Consider the following 21,251-nt stretch of genomic DNA (forward strand, 5'->3'; position numbering starts at 1 on the left):
ACCATCTCAGACCTGGCCTTTCTTTCTCTTCAGGCTTCTTTTCCTTTAACCCCTGTGACAGTATGTGATTTCTTCAAATATAGCCTGACCGTACCATGGTCAAGTAATTCATAGAGTACATAGTTATCTCAATTCTGGGGTAAATCCTGCTTGCCATTCAATGCCTATCCAGGAAAACCTGATATAAGGAGTTCTTTACTAGAGATCTATGGGCTTGGGGGTGTGAATGAGGGTGATAAATATCATGAAGTCATATACAAAAGTTAGTGTGTATACAGTCCTCCAGAAAGAAGATCCAGAGCTTTCATTAGATCTCAAAGGTGTCCCAAATGTAATAAAATAGCTAAGCATGTCTTTGACCAAATAGGTGGCCAGGGTGGATGGAGCCTAGGTATACGTGTTTCCTTTTGCTTTAATTTAAAGTTCTCCAGGTAATTTTTATGTATGTGTCTGCTTTAAAATCACTGCTATGGCAAAATGATGTGGTCCATGTAGTACCACCATCCTAAGGAAATTGCACTGCTACCGTCATGACAGACTCCATCCCAATATGTGATATTTCAGAACTACCAAATACCGTGAGAATCTAATGCCTGTTCCTTCTCTTATAAATAGCCTTCAGGAGAAGATGCCGAAGGGAAAATGATGCTCTCAAGCTACACTGATCAGAGGATAATTTCCAAAGAGTATTCCAGGTAACACAAGAGATGTTCAGAGAAAAAAGGGTTCTGAGGCCTGAGTTTGACAAATGTGGTACACTGCATGAGTGTTCCCCCAACTCCACTCCCAGAGGTTATGATATACTTCATTAAGATACTAAAGGCTCTGTAACATCTCATAATTTAAAAATCAGGCTAGGTTAGTTTAACCTAGCTTTCCCAAGTTTGTTGGATATGGCCACCCCCCTTTCACATTCTCTTAACAAGAGCTCAGCACATACTGGCAAACACAGGACTAGGGCAAAAGCATGGCATGATTCCTTCCTCCTCCCAATCCACTGGACAAATACTTTGCGGGGGGGCGGTGGGCAGGGAGGGCCAAGGAAATGCCCACTTTGGTAAACACAATATATTCCTCTCCTATTTCCCATCATCTTTCCCAGTCTGTTATATGGGGTTAGCTTGTATAAAAGCACAGCAGGCTCTAAGCAGTGATATATCTTTGCCAGTAGGTGCCACCAACTAACACAGAATATATTTCACTTGGAAAATTCCCTACTTTAGAGTTATGTAAGAGGAATCAATTTCCTACTTTAAAAATCCTACAAATTCTGCATTTTGGCTTTCATGATGAGAAATGCTTATACAATGTAAGGTTTTCATATCAAAAACATCTTTACTCCTGAGAGGAAGCAAAAACAAAAACAAAAACCTTACAAAGGATCTAGAAAACATGCGGGCATTTTGCCCTTTTCTCTTGCGCTTTTAAATGTTTGGATTTAAGAAATTAAGGATAGGGCTTCCCTGGTGGCGCAGTGGTTGAGAGTCCGCCTGCCGATGCAGGGGACGCGGGAGAGGCCACAACAGTGAGAGGCCCGCGTAACGCAAAAAGAAAAAAAAGAAAAAAAGAAATTAAGGATAACAGATACATTGTGCAAAATGTTATTAGATAACTTTAGTCTCTGTACTAGGCTTTTTTCACATATTGTCTTTTTCTTAACATTTAAAAAAATTTATTTTATTGAAGTACAGTTGACTTACAATGTTGTGTTAATTTCTGCTGTACAGCAAAGTGATTCAGTTATATATATATATGCATTCTTTTTCATATTCTTTTCCATTATGATTTATCACAGGATATTGAATAGAGTTCCCTGTGCTATACAGTAGGCACACATTGTCTTTTAATCTTCAGAAAAAATATGTAAGTAGACATTCCAATTTTACAGAAGAAATTGAGGACCAGAGAAATAAGTAACTGGATCAGATCTAGGTCTGTTCTACTCAGCAATCAATGTACTTTCTATACAGAAAAATACAGCTCAGGTGTTTTCCAACTGCTGGTTGTAGCCTATGAAATCAATTTAATGGGCTGTAACCAGCACTTTTTAAAAAAAAAAGCAAAATTGAATCCGGGCATTCCCCTGCCCACAAGGGTAATAAGCATAACAAAAAACACATAGAAAGGCTAAAAGCAATAAGCAAGACATAACAGGAAAATTCAAATTAAAAGGAAAGCAAAAGTCATTATTGCAAGGAGAGCAATATTCAAGTCAAACCACTGAATAACATAAAGAGCTTTAAAACTCTCTAAAAAGCAAAAATCTATAAAAAGGATAATGTGTGCTTTTATATACTGAATAAAATTCCACAAAGTACAAAAAAGTTAGAAATATTAAAAACATTTTTAAAGCATCTTTTCATCTTCGACAGATCAAGCAGACCAACCAACAAACAACACTTAAGATTTTCCACGGAACGTTAAAAACAACAACAACAACAAAAAACTGATAGAGAATCCTAGGCCACAGAAGAAATCTCAAATACAGTTAGAAAGCAGGAAGAGATTATACATTTGAGAGTAGGCCAAGCAAAAACGTCTAGATTTAGTTTGCCAATTATTACTTGCATAAATTCCAAAGGTAAATACACAGAACAATGACTGGCACAGGCAAACCAAACACCTTTGAGTTGTTATTGTTAATGCCAGCTTGGCCCCTAATCTAGCCTACAAATTCTTCCCCCTTAAACCTAAATCTTACCAACACGTTGTTGGGAAATGAGATCAATGGAAAGCCAGAAGCATTCATTTGGAAAAAGAAGAGACAAGCTTGTCCAAAAAAGCAGCCCCTATCTCTCATACCACTCTTGCAACTCAGAAGGAAGAAAGCCATGAATAAATACATCTATACATACATGACTTTTTAATACAATGACTCCGGCCACCCGTAAGCACAACTTAATCAGAAACCTTCTACTCCTCCACACAAACACTAACATGTAGAAACAAACTAGCTGTTTTCTTTCTACAATAAAACTAAAAAGTAATAAAAAATTTTAAATCCATTGGGAGTTTGACTGAAATCACTGCTACATGCTATTTCCAATGTAGTAAGTTTCCTTCCAACTTACCTAACCTGTAGTTCCACTCAAATTTTTAACAAGTATTTGGCTGCTATTAACATTACATGACAAGATTATACTAAGGTATCTGGAAGAATAAATATAGGAGAGTTTTTCTTCCTTTCCTCACCACCAATTATTTTTTTAAAAGAGGGGAATGCTTATGTTATTAGATATTAAAATTTTTCTTAAAAGCTATAATAATTAGTGTGGTACTAACAAAGCAAGACCAATGAAACAAAACAGGAAGTCGAGAAACAGATTCATTTACACTTACAATTTGTGTATGATGAAGTTAGAACTTCAAATAGGGGAGAAAGGGATCATTTAAGAAAGAGGATTAAAAATAAAAGTTAAATGCTACCTCATGTCACATACCAATATATACTATGGATAAAAAGAATCAAGTGTGAAAAACTCTAGAACCATAAAATGACTAAAAGCAGCTACCAAACAGAAATAAAATTTAGATTTGGCTAAAAAATTTTTTTAGCTCAGGAATGTTCATAATCAAATTTTAAAGACAAATACACTGGGGGAAATATTCTGACATATGGTAAATAACTTACCATATAAAGATCTCTTATAAATTACTTAGGAAACCAAAATTAATACTTTAATAGGCAAATAAGCAGAGTAACTACCAATATTGCAAAACAAGAAATTTAAATGGCTGTCAAAAATGAACATGTACATAACAAAGAAAGATGTAATTTTTCACCTATCAAATTAGTAATTTTAATTTTTATGTACTTTATAGGAACTGGGCTCTTTGGTAGGATTATAAATTGTTACCTTTCAGAGAATATTTATCAACATTACTACATAACACTGGATATAATTTAACTTACAGCAATTTATCCTAAGGAATTGTAGACCTACACAAAATTGTAGCTACAACAATTTATAACACAGAAAAATAGAAAACAATGTAAATGTCTAACAAGAGGGTTCGGACATCATTTAAGTATATGATACAACAGGAGAAAATTTAAGTTCTTTTAAAAAACTTTTCGACTGAAGCATAATAGATATACATTACATACATAAATACATATATACACATATACACACACATATATTACACACACATAAACACATATACTCATGTATGTAAGGTCTAGATGTAAATTTTACTTCTTACTGTAAAAACACTGAAAACCCCTGGTTAAGGTATTAGAGTACAATGAATCCCATACTGCAAAACTTACCACCTTTTCAGTTTTCTTTCGGTTCTCCTAATTGTATCAAACTATATTTTCATATCTCTCTAATACCTCCAACTGTCTGTTCTTAACAAAAAGAGCTGGTCTCCTGTTCAGTTTACTGTAACAAACAGTATCTGGCTAGAATTTCATTATAGGTTTTGTTTTTAACGGTATTTATTTTTACAGTAACCTATCTCAGTAAGTTGCCATTATTTCATGGCAACTTACAGTGAGGCATAAGTTGCAGTGACGCATAGTTCCCTTTTCTGATTTTTCAAAGAAAGCAGATTTTAAAAATATGTGAAGTAGAACAAAAGAACAAACGCTATGCATATATCAAAAGCTGTGAAGGCTGCTGTCACCTAAAACTGGTGAAATACTATCTAAAAAGAATAGTGACATGAAAAATGGTCTAAACTATATTAAATGGAAAAAAAAGCAAGTCAAAATATGTCTGTATGACCCCATCTTTACAAATAAAAATTTATCTATCAATCTACTTATTTAGAAAAGCAACTAGAAAAAGTGTGTTAAAATGCTAATAATACTATCTCTAATTTTTATTTTCTTTTTCCTTATATAGCCTATCTAAATTTTCCTTAAAGACACATCTCTTTTTAATAACAATGAACAGTGGTTTTTTCAAAATGAAATTTAAAAGAGTAAAAGGTCTACATCAAGACCCCAGATATATATGCTCTAGTTTAAAGAAAGAGAAACTAGTCACTGAAACTTCCAGCAGAGTCAGATGCTGCTGCATGTCATCTGACCTCTCTATGCCTGTCTCCTGATCCATAAAACTAAAGTGAAAACAGGGCCTCCCTGACAGAAAATTTAAAAAGATAATCCTGGCACTTAATATGGGCTCCTTTAGTCAAATTTAACCTCCACAGGACAGAGGTGTTTGACTGTTTTATTCATTCTGTATTCTTTTTAATTTTGTTTATTTATTTATTTTGGCTTGTGTTGGGTCTTTGTTTCTGTGCGAGGGCTTTCTCTAGTTGTGGCAAGTGGGGGCCACTTTTCATCGCGGTGCACGGGCCTGTCACTATCACGGCCTCTCTTGTTGCGGAGCACAGGCTCCAGACGCGCAGGCTCAGTAGTTGTGGCTCACGCCGCTGCTCCGCGGCATGTGGGATCTTCCCAGACCAGGGCTCGAACCCGTGTCCCCTCCATTGGCAGGCAGATTCTCAACCGCTGCGCCACCAGGGAAGCCCACATTCTGTATTCTTAGCATTTAGAATAATTCCTGACACACTGCTTAAGCAGAGAAGTATAATAAATATCTACTAATAATATTATCTATAGTTATTACAATCTTCCTGTTAACTGTAAAGGCCAAAACTGTAATTTTGTTTCTGCTTACTCCTTTTCCATATTTTCCAAACTGTCTACAATGAGCAAGGATTCAAAATGTAGGGGAAGAAAAACATGCAACACCATTTCTGGTCCTCACAGAAAGTAGCAAGAAATAAAATCTATTTTCAGAAAGGCAGTCACCCTTATCACCTCCAAAGTATTCATTTACCTAGGTAAAAGAAGAACATCTCATTAATTATTTGACTGTTTAAAAAGGTCCAAAAGAAGCACAGACACAAGTCTGCTGGGGTCTCCCTAAGAAAGCAGACAAGGAGTGGCAGCATGTGCACTTAAATGCTTCCTAGGGCTTAACACTTTGGAGAGAACTTTAAAGTAAAACTTGTAAAATGTTTCATATGCACTAAAGGAAGCCAGAAAAAGAAGGTGCTTTAGAAGTGGTAACAGAAGAATGGCCAAGAGATCCTGAGTTGTGAAGAATGGCGGAAGGCATCAGTCTGCTGAAGTGTAAAGAGCAGGCCTTCAGAGCCAGGAGTCCCCAGTACAAATCCCAGGCTCTGCCAATTACAAACTGTGACTTCCGGTAAGTCACTTGACTTCTCTCTCAGATTCGGTTTCCTCTTTTATAGGACAGGGATAATATTGCCTATGTTGCAGGAATAGAAATAACATGTGCAAAGTACCTACAACATAACATGGCTCGGGGGGGGGAAATAATACACCAGAAAAACATTTTTACTCTTTTGCTTCTACTATAAATCATTTTAAAAGAAACATGAAAGCATCTATCAGTGATGTCAGGCAAAGCTAGAGAAATACCATCCCACATCACAATCATTTCTCATATTACTGTGTTCAAGGGTAACTTAACAGACTCAGCAAAGATTTCAAACATGAAATCTACCCAAGAAATTGTAAAGCAATGAATTATATTGAATATTTATAATAACAGTAGCTACCACTTATTGAGTACACTTTAGAGATTATATCATTTAATGAAAACTGGGGAAAGAAAACCAAAACCACCAAAAACTTAAAAGAGTAAGAGATGATGAATTTAACACGATACCAATCAAAACTCCAGCAGGCTTTACCACCACCCCACCCACCCCACCCCAGCCCCCAGCAAAATGAGCTGATTTTAAAATTCATATGGAAATATACAGAGTGAAGGCAATCTGGAAGAACTAAGTAAGAGAATTTACACTACGAAATATCAAGATCTAAAATATAGCTATTGTAACAAAGAGAGTGTTATATAGGAATAAAAGTAGACAAATTGATCAACAGAACAGCATCCAAACTCAGATTCACACATATGAGTTCACTTGACTGAACACTAAGGCAACACTTCAGTGCAGTGGAGAAAAAATGCTCTTTTCAATAAAAGATCGTATCAACCGGACATCCTTATATTTTGAGCCCCACTCTCTCACCAAGGGGGAAGAAAATCTATTCTAGATAGACTGCAGATCTAAATGTAAAAGGTAAGCTTTTAGAAGAAACCACAGAACACCTTCATGACCTTGGAATAGCTAAAGCTTTCTTAAACAGGACAAAGCAACTGCTAACCAGAAAGAAAAATCTGATAAATTGGATTATAATGAGGAATTTCTCTTCACTGAAAGCACCATTAAGAGACTGAAAAGATTAAAACGTTCTAAAATTTATTTATGGCGATGGTACAACACTGAACTGCATACTTGAAATGGATGAATTTTATGATACGCAAAATATATCTCAATTTTTTTAAGGAATTAAATTTAAAAGAAAAAAGGCAACCCACAAAGTGAGAGATTGATTATATATCCAGAACTTTAAAAAACAAACAAACAAACCCTCACTTCAAATCAATAAGGAAAGCAAACACACACACACCCGAAAAAAGGTGAAACACTTGTACGAGCACTTCACAAAAGAAAATATCCAAATTAAGTTAAAAAATAAAAATTCAACCAAAGTGCTGTCATCTGGAGACAACCATTTGCTTTGGAACACAGGTTGAAAACTATAGATATATAAAAGAAAACTGTCTGAAGCATGCTCTCCAGTAGAACTGCTTTTCACATATGTCATAGATATCTTTCCATGTCTCTGTAGACCTTTATTTTCATTTTTAATGCCAACAGTTTACATCATCACATAATTTATTTGCTCAATACAGGTTAAGTAATGAACATTTAAACTTTTTACTGCACATGCAACACTGCAATTAACCTTTATGCCTACTTTGAGTAACTGCCTCTTTCGATCAAATTCCTAGGATTGCTGAATCCATGAGAATGTGTATTTAATAAATGGATGTCTGAACAGAATTTAATTTCCTTTGTTTAATCATTTCTTTTCATCAGAATAGACTTCATATGACAAGTTATTAAATCTAATGGTCAATTCTCATTGCTCACATTTCTGGACCTATCAACAAGATTGAGCATTCCCCCCTTCGTGATATACTTCAATCACTTGGCTTCCGGGACTCTGCATTCACCTAGTTCATTCACCTACCACAAGAAACGTTAAAGATTTTCAGACAGAAGAAAAATGAAACCAGAAGAAAACTTGATTCTAATGAAGGGATGCAGAGATAAATGAAGAGAAAAATGGTAAAAATGACAGTTTTTATAAAATAATTTTTTTCCTTTTTTAATTTCTTTAAAATCTGATTGACTACCTAAGAAGTTCAAAATGCTGCTGAATGATATTAAACAAACCACAAATAAATGGAAAGGCATCTTTTAGCCATGAATTTCAAGACTTAATATTGTTAAGATGACAATACTACCCAAAGCAATCTACAGATTCAATGCAATCCCTATCAAAATTCCAACAGTGTTTTGCAGATATAGGAAAGCCCATTCTAAAATTCATACAGAATCTCAAGGGACCCCAAATAGCCAAAGTAATCTTGAAAAACAACATTGGCAGCCTCACATTTTCTGATTTCAAAACTTACTACAAAGCTGTAGTACTCGAAACAGCAATGATACTGGCATAAAGACAGACATACAGACCAATTACAGTAGAGAGCCCAGAAATAAATCCTCACATACAAGGTCAAATGATTTTTTTTTTTTTTTTGCTGTACGCGGGCCTCTCACTGTCGTGGCCTCTCCCGTTGCGGAGCACAGGCTCCGGACGCGCAGGCTCAGCGGTCATGGCTCATGGGCCCAGCCGCTCCGCGGCATGTGGGATCTTCCCGGACCGGGGCACGAACTCGTGTCCCGCGCATCGGCAGGCAGACTCTCAACCACTGCGCCACCAGGGGAGCCCCGTCAAATGATTTTTGACAAAGGTACCAAGATCATTCTACGGGCAAAGAACAGTCTTCTCAACAAACACTATTGGAAAAACTGATATACACATGCCAAAGAATAAAGTTGGGCCCTTACCTGGTAACATATATAAAAATTAACTCAAAATGGGTCAAAGATCCAAACGTAAGAGCCAAAACTACAAAGCTCTTAGAAGAAAAGATAAAGGAAAAGCTTCATGACATTGGATTTGGCAATGATTTCTTGCACATGATACCAAAAGCACAGGCAACAAACGTAAAAATACATAAGTCAGACTACATCAAAATTTAAAACTGCTGTGCATCAAAGAGTACAATCAACAGAGTGAAAAGGCAACCTACGAAATGGGAAAAAATATTTGCAAGTCATATATCTGATAAGGGTTTAAGATCCAGAATATATAAAGAACTCCTACAACTAGACAGCAAAAACAAACAAGCTGATTCAAAATGGGCAAAAGACTTGAATAGACACTTCTCCAAGAAGATATACTAATGGCCAAAAAGCTTATGGAAAGATACTCAACATCACTAATGATTAAGGAAATGCCAATCAAAACCACTATGAGATATCAACTCACACCTATCAGAATGACTACTATCAAAAAATCAGAAAATAACAAGTGTTGACAAGGATGTGGAGAAACTGGAACCCTTGTACATTGCTGATAGGAATGTAAAATGGTATAGCTGCTATGGATAACTGAATGGTGGTTCCTCAAAAAATTAAAAATAGAATTACCACATGATCCAGCAAGACCACTTCTGGGTCTATATCCAAAAGAATTAAAAGAAGGGTCTCAAAGAAATATTTATACACTTATATTCATATAGCAGCATTATTCACAATAGCCAAAAGGTGGAAACAACCCAAATGTCCATTGAAGAATGAAATGCTAAACAAAATATGGTATAAATATGCAATAGAATATTATTCAGCCTTAAGAAGAAAGGAAATTCTTATACATGCTATAACATGGATGAATCTTAAGGACATTATGCTAAGTGAAATAAGTCAGTTATAAAAAGACAAATACTGTACGATTCCACTTATGTGCAGTATTTAGAGCAGTCAGTCATAGAAACAGAAAGTAGAATGGCTGTTCCTGCTTTGCCAGGGGAAATGAGAAGTGGTTATTTAATGAATAGGAAAAAGTTCTCAAGATTGGTTGCAATGCATAACATTGTATAACATTACTGAACTATATACTTAAAGTTAAAAATGGTAAAATGTATACTGTGTGTATTTTACCACAATTTTTAAAAAACCTTTTTAATTGCTGACTGAAAATGACTTTACCAATATTTTCTTTCAGTTTTACTGAGATATAACTGACATACAGCAATGGGTAAGTTTAAGTGTACAGCATAATGAGTTGACTTATATACATCATGAAATGATTACCACAATAAGTTTAGTGAAAATCCATCATCTCATACAAAATAAAGGAAAAAGAAAAAATATTTTTTCCTTGTGACGAGAACTCTTAGGATTTACTCTCTTAACAACTTTCATATATAACATACAGCAGTGTTAATTATATTAATCATGTTATAATTACATTCCTAGTACTTATTTATCTTATAACTGGCAGTTTGTACCTTTTGACCACATTCTCCCTCTCCATACCCCTGCCTCTGGTAACCACAAATCTGATCATGTTTTCTGTAAGTTTGTTTGTTTGTTTTTAAGTATAACTGACTTACAACACTAAAAATAAATAAATAAACAGCTTCTGAAGTTATGCATTTATACACATACATATGACTCAGTAGTTAAAGCAAAAATAATAACAACATATCATGGAGTTTATAGCCTTTGTAGAAATAAAATGTAAAACAATAGCACCAAGGAGGGGAGGAAGGAAGGGGAAGTATTGAATGTAGAGATGTAAGTTCTTTCTTCCACATGTGTGAAGCAGTATCTTATCATTTCAAGACAGGCTGTGACAAGTTAAAGGCATGAATTGTAAACCACACAACAACCATTAGAAAAAAAATTAAGCAAAAGAGGTTTAACTAATAAGCCAATGGTAAAGATGAAAATGGAATCACTCAAAAACTAAATCCAAAAGAAGGCAGAAAAAAAGTGTAAAAAGGGAATAAAGAGCAGGTGGGACAAATAGAAAACAAATAACAAGGGGGTAGATTTAACATCAAACATCTTAATAACTAGTTGAATGTAAGTGGTCAAAATACCCCAATTAAAAGACAGAGATTGTGGAATTGGAGATAACTATATGCTATCTACAAGAAACCCACTTTAAACACAAAGGAACACTGGCTAAACCTAAAAGGACAGAAAAAGATAAATAACATCCAATGACTGACTAATCAAAGGACATCTAAAGTGGCTATGTTATTATTGGAAAAAATAGATTTTAGAACAAGGAATGTAACCAGGGATGAAGTGACATATTTTCATAATGTTAAAGGGATGAATTTATTAAAAAATATAATGATCCTAAATGTATATGCCCTTGGCTAACAGTTTTAAAATACGTGTGGGGGAGAAAACAATAACATACTCAAAGGAGAAAAAGACAAATCCAAATTTTTATTTGGACACTTCAACACTCCTCTCTTAGTTATGCATACAAGTAGACAGAAAAGAGTAAAGATATGGAGGACGTGAATAACACCATCAGCTAACTTAACCTGACATTTATACAGCACTCTACCCAACAAGGGAACACATTCTTTTCAAGTACAGACCAAACGTTCAACAAGATAAATGCTATTCTAGGCCATAAAACAGGTTTCAATAAATTTAAAAGGACTGAAATCATGCAAAATATGTACTGAGATGACAAAGAATTAATCCAAAATTAATCTAATAGAAAATCCCTAAATGTTTGGAAATTAAACAATGCATTACTAAACAACACATGGGTCAAAAAAGAAATCACAAGGAAAATTAGAAAATACTGTGAACTAAATGAAAACGAAAAGTCAACATATTAAATATTGTGGGATATAACTAAAGTGGTGCTTAGAGAGACTGACAGCATTAAATGCATGTATTAGAAAAGAAAAAAATGGTCTTCAAAGCAATAATCTAAGCTTCCACCACAAAAAAATAGAAAATTAGTGAATTAAACCCAAAATAAGCAGCAGGAAGGAAATAATAAAGATGAGATCCAAAATTTGTACACTAGAAAATAGAAAAACAATAAGGAAAAAATCAGTGAAACCAAAAGTCATGTCTTTGAAACAATCAACAAAATTGACAGACTTCTAGCTAAACTAATAAGGAGAAAATTGTATAAGGATCATTTCCGGGCTTCCCTGGTGGCGCAGTGGTTGAGAGTCTGCCTGCCAATGCAGGGGACACGGGTTCGTGCCCCGGTCCGGGAAGATCCCACATGCCGTGGAGCGGCTGGGCCCGTGAGCCATGAACGCTGAGCCTGCACATCCGGAGCCTGTGCTCCGCAACGAGAGAGGCCACAACAGTGAGAGGCCCGTGTACCGCAACCCCCCCCCCCAAAAAAGAATCATTTCCAATCTCAGAAATAAAAGTGGGAACATGAATACAGATCCTATAAACATTAAAGGAAAACAAGGGAATATTACAAATTTGTACTAATATATTCCACAACTCAGATGAGAGGGACAAAGTCCTTATAAGATACACAAATACTCACACAAAAAGAAATGGAAAACCTCAATAGCCCTATAGCTATTAAAGAAACTGGTTTCAGTGGTGAATTTTACTTAGTATTTAAGGAAGAAATAGTATCAATTCTACATAAACTCTTCCAAAAAGCAGATGAAAAGGGAACATCCCCAACTATATATATATTTTGTTTGTTTGTTTGTTTGTTTGTTGCGGTACGTGGGCCTCTCACAGTTGTGGCCTCTCCCGTTGTGGAGCACAGGTTCCGGACGCACAGGCTCAGCGGCCATGGCTCACGGGCCTACCTGCTCCGCAGCATGTGGAATCTTCCCGGACCGGGGCACGAACCCGTGACCCCTGCATCGGCAGGCGGACTCTCAACCACTGCACCACCAGGGAAGCCCCCCAACTGTATTTTGAGGTCAGATTACCTTGATAACAAACATCTACCAATGACCAGTCCCTTCCATCAGGAAACTTGCACAAGCCTCTTAGATAGCCTCATCCACCAGAGGGCAGACAGCAGAAGCAAGAAGAACTACAATCCTCCAGCCTGTGGAGCAAAAACCACATTCACAAAAAGACAGACCAGATGAAAAGGCAGAGGGATATGTACCAGATGAAGGAACAAGATAAAACCCTAGAAGAACTAAATGAAGTGGAGATAGGCAACCTTCCAGAAAAAGAATTCAGAATAATGATAGTGAAGATGATCCAGGACCTCGGAAAAAGAATGGAGGCAAAGATCAAGAAGATGCAAGAAATGTTTAACAAAGATCTAGAAGAATTAAAGAACACACAAACAAAGATGAACAATACAATAACTAAAATGAGAAACACACTAGAAGGAATCAAGAGCAGAATAACTGAGGCAGAAGAATGGATAAGTGACCTGGAAGACAGAATGGTGGAATTCACTGCTGCAGAACAGAATAAAGAAAAAAGAATGAAAAGAAATGAAGACAGCCTAAGAGACCTCTGGGACAACATTAAACTCAACAACATTTGCATTATAGGGGTCCCAGAAGGAGAAGAGAGAGAGAAAGGACCCGAGAAAACATTTGAAGAGATTATAGTTGAAAACTTCCCTAATATGGGAAAGGAAACAGCCACCCAAGTCCAGGAAGTGCAGAGACCCATACAGAATAAACCCAAGGAGAAACACGCTGAGACACACAGTAATCAAACTGGCAAAAATTAAAGACAAAGAAAAATTATTGAAAGCAGCAAGGGATAAACGACAAAAAACACACAAGGGAACTCCCATAAGGTTACCAGCTTATTTCTCAGCAGAAACTCTACAAGCCAGAAGGGAGTGGCATGATATATTTAAAGTGATGAAAGGGAAGAACCTACAACCAAGATTACTCTACCTGGCAAGGATCTCATTCAGATTCGATGGAGAAATCAAAAGCTTTACAGACAAGCAAAAGCTGAGAGAATTCTGCACCACCCAACCAGCTCTACAACAAATGCTGAAGGAACTTCTCTAAGTGGGAAACACAAGAGAAGAAAAGGACCTACAAAAACAAACCCAAAACAATTTAAGAAAATGGTCATAGGAACATACATATCGATAATTACCTTAAAAGTGAATGGATTAAATGCTTCGACCAAAAGACACAGGCTTGCTGAATGAATACAAAAACAAGACCCATATATATGCTGTCTACAAGAGACCCACTTCAGACCTAGGGACACATACAGACTGAAAGTGAGGGGATGGAAAAAGATATTCCATGCAAATGGAAATCAAAAAAAGAGCTGGAGGAGCAATACTCAGATAAAATAGACTTTAAAATGAAGAATGTTACAAGAGATAAAGAAGGACACTACATAATGATCAAGGGATCAATCCAAGAAGAAGATATAACAATTATAAATATATATGCACCCAACACAGGAGCACCTCAATACATAAGGCAACTGCTAACAGCTATCAAAGAGGAAATCGACAGTAACACAATAATAGTGGGGGACTTTAACACCTCACTTACACCAATGGACAGATCATCCAAAATGAAAATAAATAAGGAAACACAAGCTTTACATGACACAATAGACCAGATAGATTTAATTGATATTTATAGGACATTCCATCCAAAAACAACAGATTACACTTTCTTCTCCAGTGCGCATGGAACATTCTCCAGGATAGATCACATCTTGGGTCACAAATCAAGCCTCAGTAAATTTAAGAAAACTGAAATCATATCAAACATCTTTTCTGACCACAACGCTATGAGATTAGAAATGAATTACAGGGGGGCTTCCCTGGTGGCGCAGTGGTTGAGAATCTGCCTGCTAATGCGGGGACACGGGTTCGAGCCCTGGTCTGGGAGGATCCCACATGGCGCGGAGCAACTGGGCCCATGAGCCACAACTACTGAGCCTGCGCGTCTGGAGCCTGTGCTCCACAACAAGAGAGGCCGCCATAGTGAGAGACCCGCGCACCGCGATGAAGAGTGGCCCCCGCTTGCCACAGCTAGAGAAAGCCCTCGCAAAGAAATGAAGACGCAACACAGCAAAAAATAAGTAAATTAATTAATAAACTCCTACCCCCAACATCTTCCAAAAAAAAAAAAAGAAATGGATTACAGGGAAAAATACGTAAAAAACAGAAACACATGGAGGCTAAACAATACGTGACTAAATAACCAAGAGATCACTGAAGATATCAAAGAGGAAATCAAAAAATACCTAGAGACAAATGACAATGAAAACACGATGATCCAAAACCTATGGGATGCGGCAAAAGCAGTTCTAAGACAGAAGTTTATAGCTATACAAGCCTACCCCAAGAAACAAGAAAAATCTCAAATAAACAATCTAACCTTACACCTAAAGGAACTAGAGAAAGGAGAACAAACAAAACCCAAAGTTAGCAGAAATCATAAAGAGCAGAGCAGAAATAAATGAAATAGAAACAAAGAAAATAATGGCAAAGATCAATAAAACTAAAAGCTGGTTCTTTGAGAAGATAAACAAAATTGATAAACCATTAGCCAGACTCATCAAGAAAAAGAGGGAGAGGACTCAAATCAATAAAATTAGAAATGAAAAAGGAGAAGTTACAACAGACACCGCAGAAATACAAAGCATCCTAAGAGACTACTACAAGCAACTCTATGCCAATAAAACAGACAACCTGGAAGAAATGGACAAATTCTTAGAAAGGTATAACCTTCCAAGACCGAACCAGGAAGAAATAGAAAATATGAACAGACCAATCGTAAGTAATGAAATGGAAACTGTGATTAAAAATCTTCCAACAAACAAAAGTCCAGGACCAGATGGCTTCCCAGGTGAATTCTATCAAACATTTAGAGAAGAGCTAACACCCATCCTTCTCAAACTCTTCCAAAAAAATGCAGAGGAAGGAACGCTCCCAAACTCATTCTATGAGGCCACCATCACCCTGCTACCAACACCAGACAAAGATACTACAAAAAAATTAGTATACAGACCAATACCACTGATGAATATTGATGCAAAAATCCTCAACAAAATACTAGCAAGCAGAATCCAACAACACATTAAAGGGATCATACACCATGATCAAGCGAGATTTATCCCAGGGATGCAAGGATTCTTCAGTATACAGAAATCAATCAATGTGATACACTATATTAACAAACTGAAGAAGAAAAACCATATGATCATCTCAGTAGATGGAGAAAAAGCTTTTGACAAAAGTCAACACCCATTTATGATAAAAACTCTCCAGAAAGTGGGCATAGAGGGAACCTACCTCAACATAATAAAGGCCATATACAACAAACCCACAGCAAACATCATTCTCAATGGTGAAAAACTGAAAGCATTTCCTCTAAGATCAGGAACAAGACAAGGATGTCCACTCTCGCCACAATGATTCAACATAGTTTTGGAAGTCCTAGCCATGGCAATCAGAGAAGAAAAAGAAATAAAAGGACTACAAATTGTAAAAGAAGAAGTAAAACTGTCACTGTTTGTGGATGACATGATACTATACACAGAGAATCCTGAAGCTGCCACCAGAAAACTACTAGAGCTCATCAATGAATCTGGCAAAGTTGCAGGATACAAAATTAATGCACAGAAATCTCTGGCATTCCTATACATTAATGATGAAAAATCTGCAGGAGAAATTAAGGAAACACTCCCATTTACCACTGCAACAAAAAGAATAAAATACCTAGGAATAAACCTACCTAGGGAGACAAAAGACCTGTATGCAGAAAACTATAAGACACTTATGAAAGAAATTAAAGATGATATAAACAGATGGAGAGATATACCAAGTTCTTGGATTGGAAGAATCAACATTGTGAAAATGACTGTACTACCCAAAGCAATCTACAGATTCAATGCAATCCCTATCAAATTACCAATGGCATTTTTCACAGAACTAGAACAAAAAATCTTAAAATTTGTACGGAGATACAAAAGACCCCAAATAGCCAAAGTGGTCTTGAGGGAAAAAAACCGAGCTGGAGGAATCAGACTCCCTGACTTCAGACTATACTACGAAGCTACAGTAATCAAGACAATATGGTACTGTCACAAAAACAGAAATATAGATCAATGGAACAGGATAGAAAGCCCAGAGATAAACCCACGCACCTATAGTCAACTAATCTATGACAAAGGAGACAAGGATATACAATGGAGAAAAGACAGTCTCTTCAATAAGTGGTGCTGGGAAAACTGGACAGCTACATGTTAAAGGATGGAATTAGAACACTCCCTAACACCATACACAAAAATAAACTCAAAATGGATTAGAGACCTAAATGTAAGTCAAGATACTATAAAACTCTTAGAGGAAAACATAGGAAGAACACTCTTTGACATAAATCACAGCCAGATCTTTTTTGGTCCACCTCCTAGGGTAATGGAAATAAAAACAAAAATAAACAAATGGGACCTAATGAAATTTCAAAGCTTTTGCACAGCTAAGGAAACCATAAACAAGACCAAAAGACAACCCTCAGAATGGGAAAAAATATTTGCAAATGAATCAACGGACAAAGGATTAATCTCCAAAATATATAAACAGCTCATGCAGCTCAATATTAAAAAAACAAACAACCCAATCCAAAAATGGGCAGAAGACCTAAATAGACATTTCTCCAAAGAAGACATACAGATGGCCAAGAAGCACATGAAAAGCTGCTCAACACCACTAATTATTAGAGAAATGCAAATCAAAACTACAGTGAGGTATCACGTTACACTAGTTAGAATGGGCATCATCAGAAAATCTACAAACAACAAATGCTGGAGAGGGTGTGGAGAAAAGGGAACCCTCTGGCATTGTTGGTGGGAATGTAAGTTGATACAGCCACTATGGAGAACAGTATGGAGGTTCCTTAAAAAAACTAAACATAGGGCTTCCCTGGTGATGCAGTGGTTGAAAGTCCGCCTGCCGATGCAGGGGACACGGGTTCGTGCCCCGGTCTGGGAAGATCCCACATGCCGCGGAGCGGCTGGGCCCATGAGCCATGGCCGCTGAGCTTGCGCGTCCGGAGCCTGTGCTCCGCAAAGGGAGAGGCCACAACCGTGAGAGGCCTGCATACCGCAACAACAACAAAAAACTAAACATAGAATTACCATATGACTCAGCAATCACACTACTGGGCATATACCCAAGGAAAACCATAATTCAAAAAGACACACGCACCCCAATGTTCACTGCAGCACTATTTACAATAGCCACGTCATGGAAGCAACCTAAATGCCCATCGACAAACGAATGGATAAAGAAGGTGTGGTACATATATACAATGGAATATTACTTAGCCATAAAAAGGAAAAAATGGGGTCATTTGTAAGAGGTGGATGGATCTAGAGACTGTCATACAGAGTGAAGTAAGTCAGAAGGAGAAAAACAAATATCATATATTAACGCATATATGTGGAATCTAGAAAAATGGTACAGATGAACCGTTTTGCAGCAGAAATTGAGACACAGATGTAGAGAACAAATGTATGGGCACCAAGGGCGGGGAAAGTGGTGGGGGGGTGGGGGTGGAGGTGTGATGAATTGGGAGATTGGGATTGACATGTATACACTGATGTGTATAAAATGGATGACTAATAAGAACCTGTATAAGAAAATAAATAAAATTCGAAAAAGAAATCTATCAATATCACAAGAAAAAGAAAAAAGAAGACCAGTACATGATTGTTGTAGATATTATACTACATTCACCTGAACTGGAAACTTAAAATTGGTGAATTTTATTATATATAAACTACACATGAAAAAAGTTAGCTTTTAAAAAAATTTAATTGCTACACAAAAACAAAAACTTTCCCCCAAAGCAAACTCAAGCCCTAAATGTCTTTACTGATAAATACTATCAAACATTTAAGGAAGAAATAACAGTAATCTTTCCCAAACTCTTTTTAGATATAGAGAGGTTAATTCATTTTATTAGGCTAATCATAATGCTAAAACCTGAGAAAAGACATTATCAAAAAAGGAAGTATTGACCAATTACCTTCAGGTAAAAAGATTAAAATACCCTCAACCGAATATTAACAGATCAAATATAAAATTATATAAAAATGATAATACCTCATGATCAGCTGGAGCTTTCCCAGAATTAAAGATTAGCTGAACAGTCAAAAAAATCAATGTAATACACCATATTAAGAGAATAAGAAAAGTTATATGATGATTTCAATAGATGCATTTAGGGCATATAACAAAATTCAAAACACACTCATGATTAAAAACTCTCACGTAACTTCCTCAGTGTGATAAAGGACATATATTTTTAAAACCTATAGCTAATATCATACTTAATGGTCAAAAATGAAACACTTTCCACTGTGCTCAAAACAAAAGTAGAATATCCATTGTCACACTTCTATTCAATACAAATTTCACTAGTTATAGCCAGTGCAATAAGTCAAGAAAAGAAATAAAAAGCATAAATATCAGAAAGCATCCAGATGGCATGAGTACCTAGACAGAAAATCCGAAGAGTGTACAAAACAAGTAGAATATGCAATGTTGGCAAAGTCACAGGATAAAAAAAATAAAAAGAACGAACGAAGCTACACAAAACTCAAGCCCTCAGCATAAGCAGAAGGAATAGAAAATAAGCAGAAAAAGAAATACTTAGATCCTAGGATGCCCATATGTTCCTACCATAAGCCTTCATGAAGAGCACGAGTAGTCCAGGATAACTGTGCAAAAGAAAAAAAAGAGGGAAACAAGCAGCAGACTGAAGACTGACATAAAATCCCATTAGGTGTGAAAATACTGAGAAAGAGTTTTGATAGGTCAGAGATGATTACAAATTTGGGACTCAAAAGAGGATTCGAGATGCAAAGAAACAGTCTTCCAGGCACCACTCTTTAAGGAATAAAAGTGTAAAAGGAAAGGCAAACGGAGGGAGCACTTCAACTTGATAAAGAACATCTACAAAAAACCCATAGCTGACATCATACCTAATGGTAAAAAACTTGAAGTTTTCATGCTAAGGAACAATGCAAGGATGTCCCCTCTCATCACTGTTTTTCAACATTGTAGTGGGAGTCCTAGCTAATGCAATATGACACAACAAGGAAATAAAAAGAATACATATCGGGAAGGAAGAAAACTATCTTTGTTCACAGATGCCATCATCATCTATGTAGAAAAAACAACAACAAAAATGACCCCCAAACTCCTGGAACTAGTAATCAATTGTAGCAAGGTTGCAGAATGCAAGGTTAATATAAAGTCAATCACATTTCATATATACCAGCAATGAACAAGTGGAATTTAAAATTAAGAATACATTACCATTTACATTAGGACCCCATCAAAATGAAGTATTTAGGTATAAAGTTAACAAAATATGTATAAGATCTATATGAGGAAAACTATAAAACTCTGACGAAAGATATTAAAGAACGAAATAAAGGAGATATTCCAAGTTCATAGATGGTAAGACTCATTATTGTCAAGATGTCAGTTCTTCCCACCTTGATCTAAATATTCAATGCAATCCCAATCAAAATTCCAGCAAGTTATTTTATGACTCTCAAACAAGCTAATTCTCAAGTTTACATGAAGAGGTAAAAGATCTAGAATAGAGAACACAATGTTAAAGGAACAGAAGAAAGTCAAAGAACTGACACTTCCTAACTTCAGGAATTACTATAAAGTAACACTAATCAAGATAGTATGTGGTATTGCTGAAAGAACAGACAAACAGATCAAGAAAACAGGAGGAGCCCAGAAACAGACCCATATAATCAGCTGATCTTTGACAGAGAAGCAAAGGCGATATAATGGAGCAAAGATAATCTTTTCAACAAACGGTACTGGAATAACATAGGAGAAAATCTAGGTGACCTTGGGTATAGTGATGACTTTTTAGATACAACACCAAAGGCACAGCCCATGAAAGAAATAATTGACAAGCTGGACTTCATTAAAATTAAAAATTTCTGCTCTGTGAAAGACAATATCAAAAGAGAATTAAAAAAAAAAAGAGAGAGAGAGAGAAGCCACAGATTTGAAGAAAATATTTTCAAAAGACAAATCTGATAAAGGATGTTAGCCAAAATAATACAAAAAAAAACCCTTAAAACTTAATAATAAGATGAACAACGCAAATTTTAAAATGGGCAAGACATGAACGGACACCTCACCAAAGAATATATACAAATGGCAGTAAGCATATGAAAAGATGTTCACTTCATATGTCATCATATATCAAATTAAAACAATGAGATGCCACTACACACCTATCAGAATGGCCAAAATACAA

At 36.2% G+C, this 21,251-nt stretch overlaps 1 protein-coding gene across 16 annotated transcripts in view; it reads right to left on the reverse strand.

The window, feature by feature from the left end:
- The window catches only part of FBXW11 (F-box and WD repeat domain containing 11), a 135,409-nt gene that overhangs the window by 52,693 nt on the left and 61,465 nt on the right, over positions 1 to 21,251 (reverse strand). The gene's annotated exons all lie outside the window — the stretch shown is intronic.

Source organism: Delphinapterus leucas, chromosome 3 (assembly GCF_059928025.1).
Source record: "Delphinapterus leucas isolate spDelLeu-1000000601 "Yukka" chromosome 3, BTC_Dleu_Yukka2, whole genome shotgun sequence".
NCBI classification, from domain to species: Eukaryota; Metazoa; Chordata; class Mammalia; order Artiodactyla; family Monodontidae; genus Delphinapterus; species Delphinapterus leucas.